Raw genomic sequence first — 11,336 nt, forward strand, 5'->3', positions numbered from 1 at the left:
AGACCAAGACCAGACCCCGGGGGCCCCACGCAGCTGGCGGCACGGCCCACGCCGCGGCCGCCCGGCTCTGGGGCGCGAAGCGAACGAGCCCGCGTCCCCCGCCGATCCGATCCGATCCGATCCGATCCGATCCGGACCGGACCGGACCGGACCGCCCCGACTGGGCACCGGCGCCGGTTCCCCCCTCACCTCCGTAGGTCCGAGCTGCGCCCGCACCCCCCGCACGAGGAAGGGATCCAGCCCGCCGTGCACAAGTACCGCCCGCCCCCCGCCGCCATCTTGGCCCGCCCCGCCGCCATCTTGGCCCGCCCCGCCGCCATCTTGGCCCGCCCCGCCGCCCTCAGGTGCTGCCGGCGTCGGGACCGGGGAATTTGTTAAAAGCGCCCACTCTGTGGCGCCGAAGCGGTGTCTGCATCCACACGGGTTTCGAGGAAAGACTGTACCCACCCACACCCCCCCCCCCCCCCACGCCCCGTGAGTGATTCAGCACCCACGGCCCAGGGGGAAGCGCCAGGAGGGCAGCTGGGAGCCAGCACCTTCCCGCCCGCCCCACACACACAGAGGTGACCTTCTCTGCTGCAGGGCCGGTGGCCCCGCAGCCACCCCCGGCTCTGCAGCGCTGGGGCTGCTTAGTCTGAGGAAGGTGAAGGGCAAGGATGGTGACAGTCTGCAGGCAAGGAAGAGGCTGGCAGGAACGTGTTCTCCACCTCCCGTGGGGAAGGTGGAAGTCACGGCCGTGGAGCGCAGCCGTGGAGGTTCAGGTGGAAAAGCCTTCCAGAAAGCCCAAACCCCTCCTCCAGCATGAGCACAAGGAGCATCCTGGTGTGGGGCTGCCCAGAGCCCAGGCTTGCCGCTTGAGAAACAAAGACCGGGACCGGAAGCTGCGCCCGGGATCATAGCTACTCCTTTATCATGCCGATACGTTGTTCCTCCTCAGAGTTAGTATGTTAAACACTTTCCATTTTATATCTATGTAAATAAGAAGGTGGAAACACCTCCTCCCCTCACCCAAATGTCAGAACAGAGCATGGCACCAGGAAGCAAGACAAATGAGGGCCAGCTCGACCCCTAAACGGGATTTGCTGAGCACCAGAGAAGCTGTGATCGGCCGATGAGCGGCTGAAAATACAGCTGGTAGAGTAACACAGGAGGGCTGGCAGGGCAGAGAGGTTTGCTCTGGGGAGAGAGGGCTGTCCGCCTCCCTGCACCGTAACGGCTGACCCCCACGGGGAACAGAACATGGCGTTGGACAAGATTTCCCGTCTTCGTGATGCAGAAAGACCTGAAAATAACATTAGTAACAATAATGGTAACAAAAAGCACATGCTTTGTAGCTTTGAAATTCAGGTCTCCTCTGCAGGCTGTGGTGGACCATGGAGAAGACTTGCGTCGGCCCAGATTTGGCCAGGAGGTGGCCTGGAGGAATGTCAAGCCTGCTCCTTTCCCATCACTGGAGGTCTCCTGGGTGCAGAGGAGCAGGTGGCACTGGGACCGGCACCCCGAGGCCACAGCGGCCTGCGGCAAGGGCAAGGCTGCCTTTGGAGGCAAAGCACCTTTCAGAGGCTAAGCACCTCTGGAAGTAAAGCACATTTGGAGGCAAAGCAGCCGCAGAGGCCGTGGCATTTGCTGGGTGGGGGGGGGCCCTGCCGGGATCAGGCAGACTGGTCCTGAGTCCTGGCTCGGCAGTGGAGACACTGTGACCAAGACAGTTCTTGTCCTGCATCCTCCCTTGCTTTGCTTCCTGCAGCCTGGCACATCCTTGACGCCCGTTAAGCGACTGCGGGCCCGAGCACACCTCGGCCCTCAGCTCAGCTCGTGCTTTGAGGTGTTTCTGGAATAAGAAATGATCATAATAGTTGCAAGGGCTTTAAGGAGAAACAGGGGGGCACCCAAGTCAAATTAGGTTGTTAAGAGACTTTGAATAACCCCTTCTGCCAGTTAAACTGGTGTCACTGTTAAGCTCTGCTCACTGAGTGACCGGCTCTCTGTCCCCTGCTGCATGTCCCAAGGTGACAGGATGCAAACCAAGAGAGCAAAATTGCTACACCAACCCCAGTCCCCACAGTAGCCCATCTTCATCCATCGCCCAGCAGGCAGCTCAAAGAAGGGAGCCCGTTGTGCTGAGAGGGTCTGGCCCCACCCAAGACTCTATTGACATGGGCCCAGCTCCTCGGCCCATACGTGGTCAAGTATGCTGCGGGCGGGAAGCCAACGCCTTAGCGCAGCCGGCCTGCGCGTGCCTCCCAGCCAGCAATCAATCAATCAATCGCCATCCATCTGTCCTCCCTTGAAACATGGTGGAGCTTCACCTGCTGCTTGGGCTCTTCCTCCCCATCCTGCACTGCCCTGCTGCCCCCAGATATTCATAGGGTATCTCCCCTGCCCTTTCCAGAGTGCAGGTAGCATGGCAGCGCTGGGAGGAGGTCAGTTCCATATTTGTATAAAACCCAGGGGAGCAGCTGAGCCCCTCGACCACCACACCAAGGGGTGCTGCCCGACGAGGTACAACTTTGTGCCAAACTTTGAATCTAAAGCCCCTACCGATGTTTCCTCCTCTCTACAGTCAATTGTCTATGCTCTTCCTTTGAACTATTCCTTAAAAAAAAAAAAATTCCACATATCCCCAAGATTTCTTCTGTGCTAGGTAGCGTACGATGATGATGGCAGGGAGGGGGCTGCTTTTTTTTTTCCCCTCTCCATGCCGTTTTTTATTGTCCCTTCATTCCAATGGGGGACTTGTGGATGTGGGGGATGGCACCTCCACCGGCGATGGTGGCTTTGATCAGGGAATCCAACTCTTCATTGCTGCGGATTGCCAGCTGCAAGTGACGAGGAGCGATCCGCTTGACTTTGAGATCCTCTGACGTGTTGCCTGCCAGCTCCAGCACTTGGGCGGTGAGGTCCTCAAGGATGGCAGCGCTGTAGACGGCAGCGGTGGCACCCACTTGCCCGTAGGCTGGCGGTGCGAGTGTTCAAGTGTCTGTGGATCCTGCCCACAGGGAAGTGCAGCCCAGCTCTCTGTGAGCGCGACACTGCCTTTGCCTTGGCCTTCCCACTGTGCTTTCCTGCTTTGCCACCAGCCATGGTGCCACCGCCACGTCCCGAGCTCCGGTCCCGAGTCCACGCGGGAGCCGCCACAGGAGCCGCCAGGCAATAAGCGTCTGGAGCGAGCACGAGGCTGCTGGCTGTGTGGCGAGGTCGGTGACTCCAGTTAGCAAGCAGCTAAACTGGTGTTTTTTGCAGTACTGCTGCCTACAGAAATTGTCCTCCTGCTCCCAGGCAGCGCGTCCCTCCCCTGTGCTGGTGTCTTTCTGGTGCCAGCACAGCTGCCCAGCGAACGTGACCAGGGAAATCAAGGAGAATCAGAGCTAGCGCTCTTTTGTGTGTGCTGGCTGAATTGGCGTGAAGCTCAATCAGTTTCCCTGGCTGGTCCACTGCGCAAATGTACAAGTGCTTTGCACTGGCTCAAGGGTAGCCGGAGATGTGCATGGGAACAAACGGCCAGAGAAAGGTGGGGTACTTCTTTAGGCAGCACTAACCTTCAGCATCTGTGAAACTACAGTGTTAATTGAGTGACACGGAGACTCGTTCCCCCCTCGGGTATGACACGTGTGCTCCAGAAGGCGTGCTAGCGCTTTCCATTTGTTGTCCAGAGAGTCAGTTTGATTTAGAGGTAAACCCCATATTCCGCAGGCAGCTTCCAGCACATGGTTCGTGCCTGTCTCATGCAGTGCTCTTCTCAACCGTACAAGTGCGCTGCAGCATTTCATGGGTCTTGAGCGTATGCGGGGACCGTAAGCACAAATGTACATTGTTGGGAGTGTTGAAACGTGTTACGATGATAAGTATAGGCGTGGGTACACTTTGAATATTAATGTTGTTTTAAAGTCTTAATGTGTCGGAACCTGATAGTGACTCAAGCCCTTTGGAACATTACGTACAATAGTACTGTGCTTTAACTTAGTGTTTATTTAATTGCTTTGTTGTAAATTCCCTTTCCAGTCACAAGTTCAGTAAAGCCTGTTAGGAGCGTTAAACGCGTGTGAGAGTTTTATTGTGGCAAAGCTGTAAAAAATACCCCATCTCAGCTGAGCCACCCGCTCTGCCGCACCCACGCTGCATTTGCAGGTGCAAGTGACCTAATCTTCAACCCGATGCAATCTTCCAGAAGCTTGTAACGTCTCGTTTCTGCACTGCCGGGGGAGCGTCCGTCTTCCTGGCATGTAAGAGAAGTCCGGAAGGGCTTGCTTAACCCGGCCGAGAGTCGTGCAGTCTCGGTGTGCCCACGGAGATGCCACTGTGCCCACCAAACCACGCTTTCCCCGTGTCCAAACCTTGAGATCTGTGCATAGATCAGAGGAGGGCAACACCAGCCAACAGATGAAAGAGTGGGGTTTGTCTGGCTCCACCCGACCTTTCAACACCACCTCTGGCCATTTAAACCTCACTGGCCTCCTCTTTTCCCCTCCAGCAAAGCAAGTGCACTGTTTCCGTGTGCAACCTAGAGCAGAAGAGGTCTAGTGAAGCCAGACGATGCCCTGCACTGCTCTGCAGCTTCTGGGAAGAAGGGAGTTCTTAGCAAGCCACAAGGGAGGAGGATTAATTGGCCAGCGTGCGGGGAGCATTGGCAACGCTCAAGAGGGTGATAGGCACCGATGCTTACAGGGGCGACTCAGAGACCTTTGGCATCCCTGTGATGCCCGGGTTCTGAATTGCTTGTGTTTGCAACAGAGATTCAGGAGGGTTCGTTAAGCGTTACAATTAAGGAAGAGAACTGACAAGCTGACGTAACAGAGTCCCCAGGAGTCCACAAAGACGGCCGTGACAGCATCTTGCTCCTTGGAACACCTTACAGAAAATGCCTTATTCCTACTTGGGAGTCTGTCTGTTCAAGGCCAAGAGAGCAATATTTTATACGCAGTGTTACCAACTGTAATACAGTTTTGGATTTCTCTTGAAATACTTGGACACAGACACATCCCTTCTGAAACAAGTCCAATCGGACACTTTTTAGTGGGGCCAGGGAGGAATTTGATGAAAATTAAGCACTTAGAATCATAGAATCGTTTAGGTTGGGAAAGACCTTTAAGATCATCCAGTCCAACCATTAACTTACACTACCAAGTCCACACTAAACCAATCAAGGGTAGACTAGACTAAACCATGTCCCAAAGTGCCACATCTACCCGTTTTTTGAACGCTTCCAGTGATGGTGACTCCACCACCTCTCTGGGCAGCCTGTTCCAATGCTTGACTACCCTCTCCGTGAATAAATTTCTCCTAATATCCAACCTAAACCTCCCCTGGCGCAGCTTGAGCCCATTTCCTCTCGTCCTATCGCTAACTACGTGGGAGAAGAGACCAACACCCACCTCACTACAACCTCCTTTCAGGTAGCTGTAGAGAGCGATAAGGTCTCCCCTCAGCCTCCTCTTCTCTAGGCTAAACAATCCCAGTTCCCTCAGCCGCTCCTCATAAGGCCTGTGCTCCAGACCCTTCACCAGCTTTGTTGCCCTTCTCTGAATGCGCTCCAGCACCTCAGTGTCTTTCCTGTATTGAGGGGCCCAAAACTGGACACAGTGTTCCAGGCGCGGCCTCACCAGCGCCGAGTACAGGGGGACAATCACCTCCCTGCTCCTGCTGGCCACACTATTCCTGATACAAGCCAGGATGCTCTTGGCCTTCTTGGGCACCTGGGCACACTGCTGGCTCATGTTCAGCCGGCTGTCGACCAACACCCCCAGGTCCTTTTCAGCCAGGCAGCTTTCCAGCCACTCTTCCCCGAGCCTGTAGCGTTGCATGGGGTTGTTGTAACCCAAGTGCAGGACCCGGCACTTGGCCTTGTTAAACCTCATACAGCTGGCCTCGGCCCATCGGTCCAGCCTGTCCAGGTCCCTCTGCAGGGCCATCCTACCCTCCCGCAGATCGACACTCCCACCCAACTTGGTGCTACCTGCAAACTTACTGAGGCTGCACTCAATCCCCTCATCCAGATCATCGATAAAGATATTAAACAAGGCTGGCCCCAAAACAGAGCCCTGGGGAACACCGCTCGTGACCGGCCGCCAACTGGACTTAACTCCATTCACCACTACTCTCTGGGCTCGGCCGCCCAGCCAGTTTTTTTACCCAGCCAAGACTACACCCGTCCAAGCCATGAGCTGCCAGCTTCCCAAGGAGAATATTATGGGAGACTGTGTCAAAGGCTTTGCTAAAGTCCAGGTAAATGACATCCACAGCCTTTCCATCATCTACCAGGCGGCTCACCAGATCATAAAAGGAGATCAGCTTGGTCAAGCAGGACCTGCCTTTCATGAACCCATGCTGACTGGGCCTGATCCCCTGGTTGACCGGCACTTGCCTGTTGAGTTCACTCAAGATGAACCTCCATAATCTTTCCCGGCACCGAGGTCAGGCGGACAGGCCTGTAGTTCCCCAGGTCCTCCTTCCGGCCCTTCTTGTAGGTGGGTGTCACGTTGGCAAGCCTCCAGTCCTCAGGGACCTCCCCTGTTAACCAGGACTGCTGACAGATGATGGAAAGTGGCTTGGTGAGCTCCTCTGCCAGCTCCCTCAGTACTCTCGGGTGGATCCCACCTGGCCCCATAGACTTGTGAGCGTCCAGGTGGCGTAGCAGGTCGTTAACTGCTTCCTCCTGGACTATGAGGGCTCCATTCTGGTCCCCGTCCCTATCTTCTAGCTCAGGGGCCTGAGTACCCTGGGGATGACTGGTCTGGCTGTTAAACACAGAGGCAAAGGCGGCGTTAAGTACCTCAGCCCTTTCCTTGTCCTCGGTGACAATGTTCCCCCCCACATCCAGCAAAGGCTGGAGATCCTCCTTGGCTCTCCTTTTATTGCTGATGTACTTATAAAAGCATTTCTTATGATCTTTTACAACACTGGCCAGATTAACTTCTTGCTGGGCTTTTGCTTTTCTAACTTGAGCTGAAGCCTTTCACTAGTAAAGATGCTAGGCTGCAATCCTCAGAACAGCGTCAACCAAGTAAGGTGACACTTGGAACAACGGAGATTCCGGGAAAACCTCACTGCTATCCCCACGTCACAGGTCTCTCTCTTACTAAGTATGGTGGAGCATGAACCTGACGACTGGCAGACAAAATACCTTTGACCATCCTGGGAATGTCCACTACACAAATTTTGCGCTCCAGAAATAGGGTGCCATATGCACACACCAGATTATTGTTAGTAGCTAATTTGGACGAGACAAGCCCCTGCTTCAGAAAGCATACGTCAAGAAAGACATGTAGACTTTAGGCGGGCAGAGGGCCATTCAGTGTTGTGATGAGGTAGGAGCCTAAGTGCTACCTATTGAGAGCCTGATGGTGTGCATGTGAATACGCTCCACCTCTGTCTTTCCATGTGTACTGCTCATTTTAGACTTTTATATTTCATCCTGCTGCTTTGCCTCCGGTCCCTTGCGTTGCCCGGTTGTTCCAGAATGATGTTGTGACTCTCCCGTTAGCAACGATTTCTGACTGGGCAGTGAGCCCTTACACCTCACTGGTTCAGCTGCCCAAGTCAGAACGGTGCTTGTGCTTGTGCTAGTCAAGGGAGAGAGAGGCGAGATCCTCCAGACAGCGACTGAGAGTAGCGGGGTAACGAGGAAGCCGAAATTGGGTTGTCGTTCTGACTCATCCTCCAGAGGAGCCTCTTGCTCTCCGTTTAAGACAGGAAGAGCCTTAGCAAGTGGAAGCTAGGCGACGTATTCCCTTTGGTGTCTGTCAACAACTTTCAGTAATGCATAAAACACCCCTCCATTACAAAACCAGTCCCACACAGAAGACCAAAGCAACACTTAGGGGGTCAAAAAATGTGGGGGAGACAAGCGGAACAGGACCTGTGTTAGTTCACGCTCTGGCTCTGTCCCCCGTAAAGAAGTGGGAAGGGAGGATGAGAACCTTGCCCCATACAACAGAGTAGTCTGGAGAATAAAACTTCCTGCACACAAGCGCTTGGGTAACAAGGTATTGAATTGCTGTGATAAACCTCTGGTAAAGTTCAGGTGGAGCCGGGGCATGGGGACGGGAGCTAAATTTGTGTATTAAAGACATGGGAGGAGGAGTGAAGCAGCATACACCTTCACACCCAACTTTCCTATTGGCCGAGGGGACCGAACTTGTCCCTTGTGAAGCTCTGACGCAGTAGCGTTGTCTCACAAAGGGAGTTTGTTACCCGGTGTGCGATAAACCAATTGAGTCGAGCAGTCGAGAATCCAATCCACCGAGTCGAGATATCCAGTTTATTTCATTTCTGTGCAGAGATGGGTGCTAGGTGGCAATTCCACAAAGCTAGCACACCCTTACAGTAATAGTTTAACATATGTATACTTATGTTGCTACATATCACTCCTTTCTATTTGCTTATCGTACCATCGTGGGTTCTTAGTCTCTTCTCCTTGACTGAAAGACACAATGTTGCATAAGGGTCTTCACGTGGAGGCAAGAATATTTTGGCACAGAGGTGTGTTTTTTTCCATGCAAATGAGCGTAGTTCATTTAAAGTTCATATACTCTTTCAGTTTGCGTCCAATTCCATGCTCTGCTGCCCAGGTATTTCTTTGTGAGTGATAACTTTCTGCTTTATCTAACATTTTGTCCTTGGGTAAATATCATTCGCTACTAGCTGACCGCGACATTATGTTGCTTGAGACATCAGTTCCCCACTTTGAGACTACGAGGCTTTCTAAGAGCTTCCTAAGTCTCCCTATGTACCCGTGCTAACATAATGGACTGTCCTCTAGTTAATTGTAACAGCATTCTCTTTAAACAATTCACAGCAATACAAATAATGAGCAGTGTTCTTATTACAACAGTTAAGAGTGTGAAATGAGCTCTCTAACCATCCGGTTAATGAGTATCCCAGTCCGTTCAGGATTTTGTTTAACCAGCCTCCTTCTAACCCTGCTCTTAGTTCCCTGCTTGCTTTGGCTACTCCTTTGATATCATCTAGTTGATGGTCCAAATCTTTAGTTACATTTGGAATGTGGACACCACACCTACCGTTTAAAAGATTCAGGTATCCACCACACTCCATGTTCGTGCAATAATAATAAATCCAGAGGCAAACGGTTCTGCAGTGTCATTTTAGAGGTGGCTTGTAACTGGAGGTTTAAATCTGACAGACCAGTCCGAGTTGCATTCGCTAATGCTTCCATCTGCAAGGTTAAATTCTGAATGGCTAATCTATTCTGAAACCTGAGGAGTCAATACAGGTCCAAATATCCACGCTACCTTGGTTCCAGTACTTGGGTGTTGCCAATTGTCCTCGACTGATCTTTTGATTCTCCCCCAAATTCCTCAGCTTAATGGAGATTTTCTCCATAAGGGACAAAGTTAGCAGTCCTACGGTCCAGTATTTATTCTCATCTGAAAGGGGGAGATGAGTTACCCACTCCCCATCACTGCTTATCCATACCGTATATCCTAAGGCCGGGACTGTCATCTGGGTACGATCTAGGCCGCTCCAAGGGTCATTATTAGTCAGATGCGACCAGGTATCATTTAATGGAGTTACATAATTCCTGCATATGCATCCTAACCTTAGGGCCATAGCAACCGGATACACTCGCTGCACTTGTGGTTCTGAGCTATTACAGTTAAAGATTCTAGTACAATTCCAGTTTGACTTTGTTTTTCCAGAGGCAGTTCTTGACCTATCGAGATTGGGATAAGTTAACTGCACTTGCAAGGGTTCATCAGGAATACCTTCATTTCCTTCCCAAACAAAACACCAATCTGTCGGTTGGTTATATTCCCGGCACTTCCCAAAGCTGGGGTATCTGACAGCCCCACGGCCTATTACTACACTGATCTCCTGACGGTCTATATATTACTTCTTTAGCCCACGGAGTTTCAGCTTTGCTGATATTACAGTTTTCCACCGTACCACCTTTCGGAGTCCATTTGAGGGCATTATTTTCCTTCCTTATTGTACCATGTGGTGGACCCATTAAGTTCCCTTCTCCACATGTCTTCCCCTGTTTTAGTTAGGTTTGTCGTTAGTACCCCCCCCATGAAATGGGATTCTCTGCGGACTTAGGAGTAGGTAAACACGCAGTCACTGAAGTCCAGTTTTGAAGTTTACCAAAGTCTCGGACCAACTTCAGAATAAGATTTGTGTTACTGCAATTAATGTAGGAGTACATGATGAAAACTTTCACCACACACATTCTGCTTTCCACTTGGCAAAGGATCGAAGGCTCTACGTGAATATATATATATATTTTTTTTTTTTTTTACAATCAAGTTCAAAATCCCTTTGGGACGCAAAAACAGTTTATGTGTTCTTGAAAATTCTTATCTTAGTTTCTCCTGTCTTCTCAGAGCTCCATTGTTCCGTCGGCGCTTTTTGGCTTTTTTAACCCAGGTACGATGAACCCAGGAGTCAATGCCTCTTTCTTTGATAGCCGTGTGGGTAATTAGCAAAACCAGGTAAAGTCCCTTCTATCGTTCCTTTAAAGGTTCATCCTTCCACGTTTGGATATGGACTTTGTCTCTGAGCATAAGGCAACAAGCTGGAGTGTCTAAGGGTATTGGCGCCCTTTCAGTTAAATACCCGTGAAGGGAAGACAAAGCCTGTTCCAAAGATAACAGGTAACGGGATAACAATTGGTTTCCCGTAATACGCGTTTGATCACCTTTCCCAGTTAAACTATTTATGGGATACTGTTTCCCATACAGAACCTCAAAAGGACTAACTCCTTCGCTAGCTCGGGGAGTGACTCGAATTCTTAGCAATGCTATTGGTAGCACATCTGTCCACGTCGTTTGAGTTTCCTGACAAAGTTTTGAAAACTGTCTTTTCAGAGTCTTATTCATTCATTGGACCTTGCCACTTGATTGTGGTCTCCAAGGAGCATGTAGGTCCCATGTCATTTGTAAAAACTTTGCACCTTCCTGAGCTATTTGAGCTGTAAAGTGTGGCCCATTTTCAGCGGACATTCCTTCAGGTACCCCAAATCTAGGAATTATCTCCTTTAACAATATCCTTACTACTTCTCTAGCCTTATTGGTACAACACGGGAAAGCTTCAGGCCATCCTGAAAGGGTGTCTGGTAACACCAACAGCTAGCTATACTGATTGCTTTTTGGCAGTTCAGAAAAAACAATTTGCCAGTATTCCCCAGGCATGTGGCCCTTCCTGACCTCTCCAGGAGGAGATCTTTTCTGTAGTTTGGGGTTATTCTTACAACAACATAGTTATCGGGCACTGCTTCACAACAAAGTTTGCAAAAGTTTGCATCTTCGGTCCTACAGCGTATCTTTTGATACTTGTGACCAGAGCATCCGCTCCCATATGGGATTCACTATGGGTCTTCT

General features: G+C 51.3%; 1 pseudogene; it reads right to left on the bottom strand.

The window, feature by feature from the left end:
- Positions 1–2,708: 2,708 nt before the first annotated feature.
- Positions 2,709–3,084, bottom strand: LOC142593302 (histone H2A.V pseudogene; annotated as a pseudogene).
- Between the last annotated feature and the right edge of the window lie 8,252 nt (positions 3,085–11,336).

The sequence above is a fragment of the Pelecanus crispus genome, chromosome 3 (assembly GCF_030463565.1).
Source record: "Pelecanus crispus isolate bPelCri1 chromosome 3, bPelCri1.pri, whole genome shotgun sequence".
NCBI lineage: Eukaryota > Metazoa > Chordata > Aves > Pelecaniformes > Pelecanidae > Pelecanus > Pelecanus crispus.